General features: G+C 41.2%; 1 protein-coding gene across 2 annotated transcripts in view; it reads left to right on the top strand.

Annotated features, from left to right (window-relative positions):
- The first annotated feature begins 3,221 nt into the window (after positions 1-3,221).
- The window catches only part of LOC117529847 (zinc finger protein 239-like), a 55,903-nt gene continuing 47,018 nt past the window's right edge, over positions 3,222-12,106 (top strand). For both annotated transcript variants that reach the window (XM_034192722.1, XM_034192720.1), the window contains exon 1: positions 3,222-3,308. The gene's annotated coding sequence lies outside the window, so the exon portion shown is untranslated. The remainder of the gene's footprint in view (positions 3,309-12,106) is intronic.

The following is a 12,106-nucleotide window of genomic DNA, read 5'->3' as shown; positions in this document are numbered from 1 at the left end:
TATTTATTTGTAAAAACTAACACACACATTGACTAGTGTGTTGTTTTTTTTTTTTTTACAACCAACCAGTGATGAGGAGGCTCAAATCTCCATAATGCCTCTGGGCATCTGTGAGTTTTAATGCTCAAACATTTAGAATTAGTGCATTATTTTAAAACCAAAAGATATTTGTGACATTTTCACTTTGTAAAAATGACAGTTAACGTTAATATAAATAAACTGTCCAGAATTAGTTTGGTTTTTAAATCAAACCTGCTTTGCTTTTTTGACCTCTGCCTTATGTCAAGGGTTTTGCATGCTGTCAATGAAAATGGCTTTTTTTTGTAACAACCAGGCAGTCAGGCAGTTCCTCACAGCTGCGTGACTGCTGTAAAACACAACAGAGAAGAACTGACATGTAATTTTAGGGTTTACAAATGTTTTTGACTATGCCAGCAAGTAAAACATTAACGGGCTAAAAGTTAGCAAAGCTAAATTTAGTGGATGTTGATGCAGAAAAAAAAGAGAAAAGTGACCCAGTACACTAGTTCCTATCATGTCTTTGCATTGACTACATTTGTATTTTCCACCGCTTTCCACATTTTAGTGTTTTTCAGTTCTTTTTTCTTGTTCAGTGAGAGAAATCTAGTCTCTGTTGATGTTTAACAAATGTATCAAAGTCAGGCTGAATGTCTGAGGTGGAGATGCGAAGCACAGCAGACATATGATCATCAGTGAGAGATGACCTGGACCTGGATTTGTTAACCTTCATAAAAATTTGGCATTCAGCATCACCTCTCTCTTTTTGCCATGAGAGGACATTTTTGAGGAGCAGTACACATTGATTGGATTAATCATTTCTGAGAACATCAACAACAATAAAACAGGCTTCAAAATTAAAGCAATGCAGTTTTAGTTCAGTCATAAAAGCCCGGTCACATGATGACAACTGAACGAAGGAGAAAAAGTCAAGAAGTCACAAATCGTCAGGAAAAGGTGGATGAATGAGCTGGTCTAAAACCAAACTGTCTCCGGCGCTGGATCCACGGATAGTTCCCCATGGATCACCATTGCATTACGCAATGGCGTAGTATCAGGCTGTGTGGTGTGGAGCGATGGCTCCATGCCAGGCTCTGCTATACTCCAGAGGACACGCACAAGCAGCCACAAACGGCTTGGGAGGTGGACGAAGGTCACTTGCAACTCGCTAACTTGATAGAATAGTAAATATTTTATTCTTTAATTTCCAGGTATTTGCGGGCAGGTCCGAGTCAGTCAAAGGGCCGGGTACGGCCCAGGGGCCGTAATATGCCCAGGTGTGGCCTATAGGTTAATAACTACAGTGAGCATGAATATGTGGTGGTGTAAGTATGGGTGGAAAGGAAGAAGACAGTGGTAATAAACTATTATAATCCATGTAAACAGCTAGAATTAGATGAACTAGACAAAGTGAAAGATGTTGATAGTGGTAATATTATTTGGTGTGAGGATGTCAATACCCATAATACCTTATGGAGAGGAGTCAGTGTCAATCTTTCCAAAACAGAGGGTAAATGAATCGTATGGAGAGAAATTAGCCAACCATGGCAAAAATGTTGGCAGTAGGAGGCTAAGGACTTGCTCTCACTGCCTCAGATGCGCTTACCGAGTCTGCGGGCTCAGTAAACGCCACAGCGGGCCACTCACACCGCCTCCCTGTCTGCTGTATGGAGCTGCGGCCAACTCCGGCAACAGGTCCAGAGACTACACTCGCTGTTTTGATGCGGAGTGCTCCGGCAGCCCACAAGGATAGACTTCTTGTGGAAAAATCTGCAGCGCCGCAGGGTCTCGGTACCCGCAGCTGCAGAGCTCAGTGGCCACTGAGAGAGGTTTGTATCTTTCTAATGACATGGATTCTCTGCGGGTCCTGCATCCGTACCCCGCAACAGTAACACCGGAGGCAGTGTGAGCAAGGGGTAAGGGTAGACATGTTGGGAAAGTGTAGGGACACAGACCCACAACAGGGGGCGTAAATGAATGGGCAATGGAAAGTCAAAGTATAACAATTTAATGTTGTGGAATGTGCACAATGGAATACAGACAAATGCAGATTTGGAACAAAGTCAATGATACAAAGGTGACGTGTGGGCAGGCTCAAGGATAGAAGACGCCTGTCCAGAGAAGAGCCGGGTCCCACACAATTTCCACTGCCAACGGATCTGGAGCACACCGGAGCCGCCAAGTCCTGAGTCCCCAGGTGGCCACTGTCTCCAGCTGTCAGATCTGGTACTGCTGGCAGGAAGCAAAGCCAGTTTATGGTGGGTGTGTGCACACCCAGTAAAACAATCAGCAAAACAGTTCAGTTCCTTTTTGAGGGAACACCTCCACCTCCGAAACAGGAACACAGTAAATGCAGAGCCTGAATCAACTACTTATCAAAGTTTGGAGTGAGGAGTGAAGACTGTCACTCTTCCACCATCCACAAACCCAGCCTCCAGCTGCAAGTAGGGAAACAGGTACGCCTGCAAACAGTTCAGAAATAATCACGTGCGTTTGGCACAACAACGGCTGAGAGTATTACCTTGAAGGTAAGACGATTTCTCGGCAGGGAGGTGGAGTTGCTGCCCAGCTTTTATGAGATGTGGTGGTTGATGAATGATGAGTAACAGCTATCACATCAAGCTGCTCCTGGGAGGCGGCTGCGCCCTCTCGTGCCTGAGGCCCGCCATTCAAGCAGGGCACCCTCTGGTGGTGGGCCAGCAGTACCTCCTCTTTAGCGGCCCACACAACAAGACATTTATTTTCAATAGCTAATAGAGTGATGGATTCAGAAAATAATTGTGGAAGAAAAGGGTGGGCAAGAAAGGAGGAAGTCACTATTACTAGACTGAGAATTGGGCATACATTCTTGAATCGCACTCTCTTCTTCCTAGGGAAACACCAGGGTGGCCTATGTTTGGAATGTCACCAGCCCGAGACAGTGGAGCATGTCCTCAAGTATTGTGAGAACTATTCCAGGGAAAGGCAAGACTTCAAGGCTTCTGTCAAAATTTAGAAGGGTAGTTCTGGATAGAGTTTCTGTGGGAAGTATTTTAGACATGGGGTCAAGTGGGAGGGGGAAGTCGTGTTTTTTAAAGTACCTGAAAGACTCTGGATTCATCAAGAGGATTTAGTACAACTGTAATTGGCTGATGCAGCAGGTGGCAGCAATGCTCCAATAAGGATGCCGACTGCCGGTAAGCGAAGAAGAAGAAGAAGAGGAAGAAGAGGAGTTTCCTGTTAGCTTCTGAAGCTACACGTAGCTAGCTGGACACACTGAGAACTCCTTTGAACAGATTAAACTTCACTCTGTAAGTTTCCAATCTGTTTTTTTAAAGATCTTAAGAACCACGAAAACCGTCAGTAAACCGTTTAAAGACGAGTTTAGTGGGAAAAGGTCGACAGCCGAGATGGTCGTTTAAGCCGCGGCTAACAAAGAGTGATTTGAGTTATTTGGAAAATTAATCGCAGAAAACCAAGAAGGAATTAGTTCTTTAAAAGAAGAGAAGAAATGAGTCAAAGTGCCAAATGTTGTTTTCAGAGCACGTTTGTTCACTGTCCTTTATTTTAGTTTATGTTGGGAGACAGACAGAAAAAAATAAGGCAAACGGTGTTTTATGATGAATAAATTAGGGATCATTCGGCTGTACTGAGGGTTCATAAAACCACAGTAAAAGCCCACTTAGTTTGTTCAAGTGTTGTGTCCTTTTCCGAGTCAATCAAACAACAGCTTTGAAGAATGTTTGAGGAGAAGAACTGGAATATATGTACCTGAGATTCCTCATATATATATATATATATATATATATATATTAAAGATTTAAAATAATAAAAGGTCAGCATTTATTTTGTGGTATTGTTTCAGGTCAAGTTCAAAATATAAAAAAAGGAAGTCCCTTTGGCTGCTCCCTTGTTTCCACTCGGGATCGCCACAGCAATTCCAAGGTGGATCTGCATGTTGAATTGGCACAAGTTTTACACCGGATGCCCTTCCTGACGCAACTCCACATTAAATGGAGAAATGTGGCAGGGGTGGGATTTGAACCGGGAACCTTCTGCACTGAAACCAAGTGCATTAACCACTTGGTCACCACCCAAGTTCAAAATATAAACAGACCAGATATTTCTATTTTCCTCATTAGTGCGATTTTGTTTTTTTTTTGGGGGGGGGGGGGGGGGGGGGGTATGGAGAAGCCTAAGGTCACCAAACTTACAGAAAAGGTTTATCAGATCAAGACCTCGGGCAAATTTGAAATGGATGACCTTGACTTTGAGGTCAAAGTCACAGGCTTAAAGTTCTTACTAATGCCACAGGAATTTTGCCACCCAGGTATTTCACTACCATGAAGGCAGAGGGCACTGGCAGCTGTAATCATTTTGCTTCTGATGCTGATACTGAATGTACTTTCCAACAATGCCTCATGTACTGACACACACACACCACTGCCAGGGTTCTGCCATGCAAGGTGCTCAGTTGCACAATAGGACAAAATTGTTAATTTTCAGTCACATTTGTCATGAAAACGTTTGTCATAATGGAAAAAATTAATACTTTGGAATGTTCAATAAATACTCAAAAATAGTTAGGATAGACACACTTTCTTTTGAAAAAGTCCTGTATTTAATAGTTAGGGAATGGTGGGGGCAGGGCACAAAAAGCCAAAGAATAAACAAATAAGTTTATTGTCATTGACATAAAAGTTTAAATTAATTGTGATATTAATTTGGAATAATATCACCAAGCCCTGCGGCTTAGTGGTTGGCACTGATGCCTCACAGCAAGAAGGTCGTGGGATCGCTTCCTGTGTAGTTTGCATGTTCTCCCCGTGTGTGTGCGTGTTTTCTCCAGGTGCTCCAACTTCCTTCCACATCTAAAGACATGTAGGGTAGGTGGATTGGAAACTTTAAATTGACTGTAGCAGTGTGTGCTGGTGTGAATGTGTTTTTTTTTTTTTTTTTTCTTTCGTCTATATGTGGCCCTGCGATAGACTGGCATCCTGTCCAGGGTGTACCCCACCTCATGCCCTGTGGCTTCCCCCCTGTGACTCTTAATTGGAGTAAGTGGGTATAGAAAATGGATGGATGGATCACCAAGCCCTATGTCTATGTGTGGTTCCCTCCAAACATCCAAATGTGCACATTAGATTCTTTCTCCTGGTGTATCTGGAGTAGCATCAGAAAGGACATCTGAATTGTCATTGATTTTGCATGAGGTTTAAAGAATCAGTGCGTAGTCTATGCAGGATTAGGCATGGCTGATCTTCCAGGCCAAAGAGGAGGAGCCAAAAGAAGCTAAGAAAATGTTATCCTTTAGTACAGGGCCACCGCTGGGGCTGGGGATTGAATAAAATTTCATGAATCGATTCAGTTCCGATTCTTAAGATTCAGAATCAATTATTTCAATTCCATCTGATATTGATTTGGGTTACTGTTATTAAAACCGTTTTTTGAGCTGTTACTTGATTGCCTAATTATGCAACATATTAATACTATTTGACAATATCTGGCCCCCAAAATGCAAATAATAGTGTTTCACAGAGTTCTAAATGAAAAAATTATCCGGGGCTAATCACCCCATCTCCCTTACAAAACCTGCACCTGCAGCACTCACTGCGCAGGAGGAGAACACAACTATGGTAAAACTTCTCCTGCAGCGAGGGGAAAGATGATTTTATGTTGTCCTGCAGCAGGAGAATGCGGCTTTGGGAAAAGTTCTCCCGCTGTCCACACCATAGAACCTTTGTGTGCTGTCCCACGGAAATGCACGTTACGAGGAATGAAAACAAAATAAAAAAACTGTGATTTAAATGGCGGATGATTATCTTTTCAGGTAGTGGAGCAGATAAATGTAACAATTGTTAATTTCTGGAAAAAAGCGCCAAAATTGGAACACATACTCCTCAAACATTACTTTTTTGAAAAAACTGAGTATCCACTTAAATTTTCAGTAGGCGGCCAGGTAGGGGTCAATTGAAGAATTACACAGGGGTCAAAATTTAAAAATGCTCCAATCATATTGAAAGCTATACCACATTATTTTTTCTGATCACAACGATACCAAAAAGGTATAGTTTGGACTATCTATTACTGAATGTTATGGGGTAAAAACATCAAGAATGGTGACAAAGGTCAATTTCAGTTTGTACAGGGGTTAGAAGTTAAAGTTGCTCCAATTTTGGTAAAAAGTGGTGCAAATTATTGGTTGAATGAATAGGATTAATAAATGAAATAGTTTTGACTGTGTTGAATGCTTGGTCTGCAAGGTAAACGTAGAGCAATGTCGACGTCCATTGGATTCTATGACATATGACATATGTTACCCTGTAACATAACTAAGCATGCCACATAGTGCAGACTATTCCTTTTTAAAACCCTATTAACTCAACCAATTATTTGCATTGCATTTTACAATATTTAGAGCAACTTTAACATCTGACCCCTGTACAAACTAATGCTGACCTTTGTTACCATTCTTGCTGTTTTTACCCCATAACTCCATAACATTCATTGACAGATAGTCCAAACTATACCTTTTTGGTATCGTGATCAGACAAATAATGTGGTATAGCTTTCAATATGATTGAAACATTTTTAAATTTTGACCCCTGTGTAATTCTTCAATTGACCCCTACCTGGCCGCCTACTGAAAATTCAAGTGGATACTCAGTTTATTCAAAAGAGTAATGTCTAAGGAGTATTTGTGCCAACTTTGGTGCTTGTTTCCAGATTTGAAGGATTCCTCTAAATATTCTGTTACCTGCTGCACTAAGGCAAGAATCCCAGTCGTCATGATTAAGTGGCTTTGACGGGGCTGGTGAATAAATTGTGGACACGCTGCTTTTAAATCATAACCAATGTGTCCACAATCAATGTACAACCCCAGTTCCAATGAATTTGGGATGTTGTGTAAAATGTAAATAAAAAACATAATCAGGGCTGTGAAAACTCCGCGGATCCGCTGGATTCCACTGATTTCATCATTTGGGGGGGGGGGGGTGGTGTTAGTGATGTACTCTTTAATCGTGAACATCACTGAGTTTTTAAAATGCTTATCGCAAAGCGTTCTCTTTCTTTACGACATCGTGTAAGTTTTAAAAGTCCGCGGACACTGATCTTTGTGTTACCGATACAAATCAGTTTCCTCGGATCTGCGAAGTTTTGCGGAGAAAAAAATGCCACTCAAAGCGTAGCTGTTAAGACAGTTGTCGTAAAGCAGGACTGGTTGGTTGCTGCGGCGATGCTGTGTGGCTCCTGTGTGACGCTTAAGCTAAACTTAGCATGTGGACATCCGAACCTTTTAGGGCTTTCAAGTTTTTAAAAGATTATTTGTGCAGCATGTCTGTGTCACAGACTGACATTGCACAGAGAGAAGATGGCGAGAAAGACTGTTTGAAAAAGTCTTATAAGGACAAGAATCCGTGGAATTGTCGCTGGCTTCATCAACACACCTCAAAGATAAAAGAAATGGGAAAAGTGAACGGTGCTCATAGGAAAACACGATAAGAATTTTTCTCTCCCTGTAAAATAAACATTCTGCTGTTCAAGCAGGATTGTAGACAAGATTATGACTTTTTTTCATTAATCTAGACTTTCTTTCATTGTAAAAAAAAGACATTGTGGCTCTGAATGGATTTTGGCTGCATGAATTTACACAAGAATATTCGTGACTTCTTACTATAAGGTATGTTATTGATATTTTACCATGATTTTCCAAATATTCTACAAGCTTTAGCTGTGGTTTAGCTGAAAAGACTTGTCTTTTCAGTCTTCATAAATTTCATGTAGTTTAATTGTTCTGAGTTGATGCATAATTTGGTTTACAATTAAAAGGAAAATCATTCCAGGTCCTACGTCATATTCTGTTATTTCAACATCATCATTGACAGGTCAAATAAAAGGTTGAATATAAGATCATTTAAATATCCACTAATTTTGAGATTTGTTCTTCCAGGAGATGCTGAAAAAGTATCATTAGATAAAAATTTAATTCTGGGGCCCCACAGGGCCCTAGACCCCGGCTCCTGGGGAGCTGTACCCCGCCCCCCAGACCCCCTGCAAATTTTCCTCGGATTTCACAACTTTCATTTCACAGCCCTGCATAATACAATGATTTGCAAATCCTCTTCAACCTATGTTCAATTGAATACACCACAAAGACAAGATATTTAATGTGCAAACTGATAAGCGTGATTGTTTTTGTGCAAATATTTGCTCATTTTGAAATGGATGCCTGCAACACGTTTCAAAAAAGTTGGGACAGTGGTATGTTTACCACTGTGTTACATCACCTTTCCTTTTAACAACACTCGGTAAGCGTTTGAGAATCACCACTTTGTGAACAACTGCATGAAAAAATAGTCCAACAGTTTAAGAACGATGTTTCTCAATGTTCAGTTGCAAGGAATTTAGGAATTCCATCATCTACAGTCCTTAATATAATCAGAAAATTCAGAGAGTCTCGAGAACTTTCTAAATGTAAGCAGCAGGCCAAACCAACATTGAATGCCCGTGACCTTCGATGGCTCAGGTGGCACTGCATTAAAAACCAACATCATTGTGTAAAGGATCTTACCGCGTGGGCTCAGGAACACTTCAGAAAACCATTGTCAGTTAACACAGTTTGTCGCTACATCTATAAGTGCCTGTTAAACCTTTACCATGCAAAGCGAAAGCCAAACATCAACAACATCCAGAAACGCCGAGGCTTCTCTGGGCCTCCGCTCATTTGAAATGGACAGATGCAAAGTGGAAAAGTGTGCTGTGGTATGATGAGTCCACATTTAAAATTGTTTTTGGAAATTGTGGATGTTTTGTCCTCCGGACAAAAGAGGAAAAAGACCATCCAGATTGTTACCAACGCAAAGTTCAAAAGCCAGCATCTGTGATGGTATTAGGAGTGTGTTAGTGCACATGGCATGGGCAACGTACACATCTGTGATGGCACCATCAATGCTGAAAGGTACATCCAGGTTTTGGAGCAACACATGCTGCCATCCAAGCAACGTCTTTTTCAGCAAGACAATGACAAGCCGCATTCTGCACATGTTACAACAGCGTGGCTTCGTAGTAAGAGTGTGGGTACTAGACTGGCCTGCCTGCAGTCCAGACCTGTTGCCCACTAAAAATGTGTGGTGCATTATGAAGCGCAAAATATGACAACAGAGACCCCGGACTGTTGAACAACTGAAGTCGTACATGAATGGGAAAGAATTCCACCTACAAAGCTTCAACAATTAGTGTCCTCAGTTCCCAAACGCTTATTGAGTGTTGTTAGAAGGAAAGGTGATGTAACACAGTGGTAAACATACCACTGTCCCAGCTTTTTTGAAACGTGTTGCAGGCATCCATTTAAAAATAAGCAAATATTTGCACAAAAACAGTAAAGTATATCAGTTTGAATATTAAATATCTTGTCTTTGTGGTGCATTGAACCGAATATAGGTTGAAGAAGAGTTGCAAGTCATTGTATTGTCTTTATTTACATTTTACACAACGTCCAATTTCATTGGAATTGGGGTTGTAGAGAAATGATCATTTTCCGTTACACACCCTCGGAACCAGCGTAATGGCCCAATTGCAGTGTAATTTTTTTTTTTTTAAGGTACGCTGTTACAACACTAGTGAGAAGTGCATATGTATGTCAAAGTAGAGCCTGCGATTTGGTAGCATTGGAGATTCTACCAGTAGAGAGTGCAATTGAAGTTTCAACTACTAGAGTCTGCAGTCGGAGAATCCCAGTAGAGACTAGATAGTCTCTGATCGGAGACTACTAGTGGAGTTTCTGTTGATTACAAGTTCTTACTTTCTTACTGTGATCACTTTAGCATGGTGTAGCTCTAATGTGAAGTTGATATGACATATTATTGTAATTTCCACAGTAAGGTATTGCTGTCATTCTATGTTTAGATATCTTGTCATGATAAAATTGCACACTCTACTTTGACATAAACACACACACACACACACACACATATATATACACACACGATGTCTGTTTAGAAAACTATCCGACCTTTTTATTTTTTGCAAAAACTATATGGATTTGAATCGTGCACTTGCATCAGCCAAGCTTGAACCTTCGTGCGCATGCGTGAGTTTTTTCACGCCTGTCGGTTGCGTCATTCGCCTGTGAGCACGCTTTGAGTGAGCAGTGGTCCACCCCCCTCGTCGGATTTTTATTGTGAGGAAAATGTCTGAACGATTTGGAGCTTTGCTGCATCAACTATTTCCAGAAACTGTGAGAGACAGCCAGGTGGGAACCATTCGGAAGATTCAGACGGCTTTCAGGGACGATTCTATGTTGATCACACAGATGGAGTGTTACAACCGGTTTAAAGACGGCGCACAATGGCAGAGGGCGCGCTGCGCTCCGAGCGGCGATCGACAGGCTGAAACGACCAGATCATTTCCAAACTGAACGCTGTGTTGATCCGGGACGTTGTCTGACTACTACAGAAATGGCAGAAGAGGTGGACATACCACTTTTTCGGCACATATTCAGAAAATAAGTATTTGAACACCCGCGATTTAGCAAGTTCTCCCACTTAGAAATCATGGAGGGGTCTGAAATTTTCATCTTAGGTGCATGTCCACTGTGAGAGACGTAATCTAAAAAGTCACAATGTATGATTTTTTTTTTTTTTTTAAATAATTTATTTGTATGTTACTGCTGCAAATAAGTATTTGAACACCTACCAACCAGCAAGAATTCTGGCTCACACAGACCTGTTAATTTTTCTTTAAGAAGCCCTCTTATTCTGCACTCTTTACCTGTATTAATTGCACCTGTTTGAACTTGTTACCTGTATAAAATACACCTATTCACCCACTCAGTCAATCACACTCCAACCTGTCCACCATAGCCAAGACCAAAGAGCTGTCTAAGGACACCAGGGACTACAGGACAACAGGCAAGCAGCTTGGTAGAAGACAACAACTGTTATGATTATTTATTAGAAAGTGGAAGAAACACAAGATGACTGTCAATCTCCCTCGGTCTGGGATTCTATGCAAGATCTCACTTTGTGGGGTAAGGATGATTCTGAGAAAGCTCAGAACTACACAGGAGGACCTGGTCAATGACCTGAAGAGAGCTGGAACCACAGTCACAAAGATTACATTAGTAACACATGATGCTGTCATGGTTTAAAATCCTGCAGGGCAGCAAGGTCCCCCTGCTCAAGCCAGCACATGTCCAAGCACGTTTGAAGTTCACCAGTGACCATCTGGATGATCCAGAGGAGGCATGGGAGAAGGTCATGTGGTCCGATGAGACCAGAATAGAGCTTTTTGGAATCAACTCCACTTACCATGTTTAGAGGATGAGAACAACCCCAAGAAAACCATCCCAACTGTGAAACATGGGGGTGGAAACATTATACTCTGGGGGTGCTCTTCTGCAAAGAGGACAGGATGACTGCACCGTATTGAAGGGAGGATGGATGGGGTCATGTATTGCGAGATTTTGGCAAACAACCTCCTTCCCTCAGTAAGAACATTGAAGATGGGACATGGCTGGGTCTTCCAGCATGACAATGACCTCAACCACACAGCCAGGGCAACTAAGGAGGGGCTCGGTAAGAAGCATTTCAAGGTCCTGGAGTGGCCTGGCCAGTCTCCAGACCTGAACTCAATAGACAGGAAACGTTTGACCTCTGTAATTACAAACAAAGGCTACTGTACCAAATATTAACATTGATTTTCACAGGTGTTCAAATACTTATTTGCAGCAGTAACATACAAATAAATTATTAAAAAAATCATACATTGTGATTTCTGGATTTTTTTTTTTTTTTTTTGACATGCACCTAAGATGAAAATTTCAGATCCCTCCATGATTTCTAAGTGGGAGAACTTGTAAAATCGCTGGGTGTTCAAATACTTATTTTCGTCACTGTGTGTGTATATATGTGTATATGTGTATGTGTGTATGTGTATGTGTATGTGTGTATGTGTGTGTGTATGTATATGTGTATGTATATATGTGTATGTGTGTGTGTATGTATATGTGTATGTATATATGTGTATGTATATATGTGTGTGTGTGTGTATGTGTATGTGTATATGTGTATGTGTATATGTGTATGTATATATGTGTATGTATATTATG

The sequence above is a fragment of the Thalassophryne amazonica genome, chromosome 17, assembly GCF_902500255.1.
Source record: "Thalassophryne amazonica chromosome 17, fThaAma1.1, whole genome shotgun sequence".
Classification (NCBI taxonomy): Eukaryota; Metazoa; Chordata; class Actinopteri; order Batrachoidiformes; family Batrachoididae; genus Thalassophryne; species Thalassophryne amazonica.
Note: the sequence above shows the minus strand (reverse complement) of the source record. Positions and strands in the feature narration are given on the sequence as shown.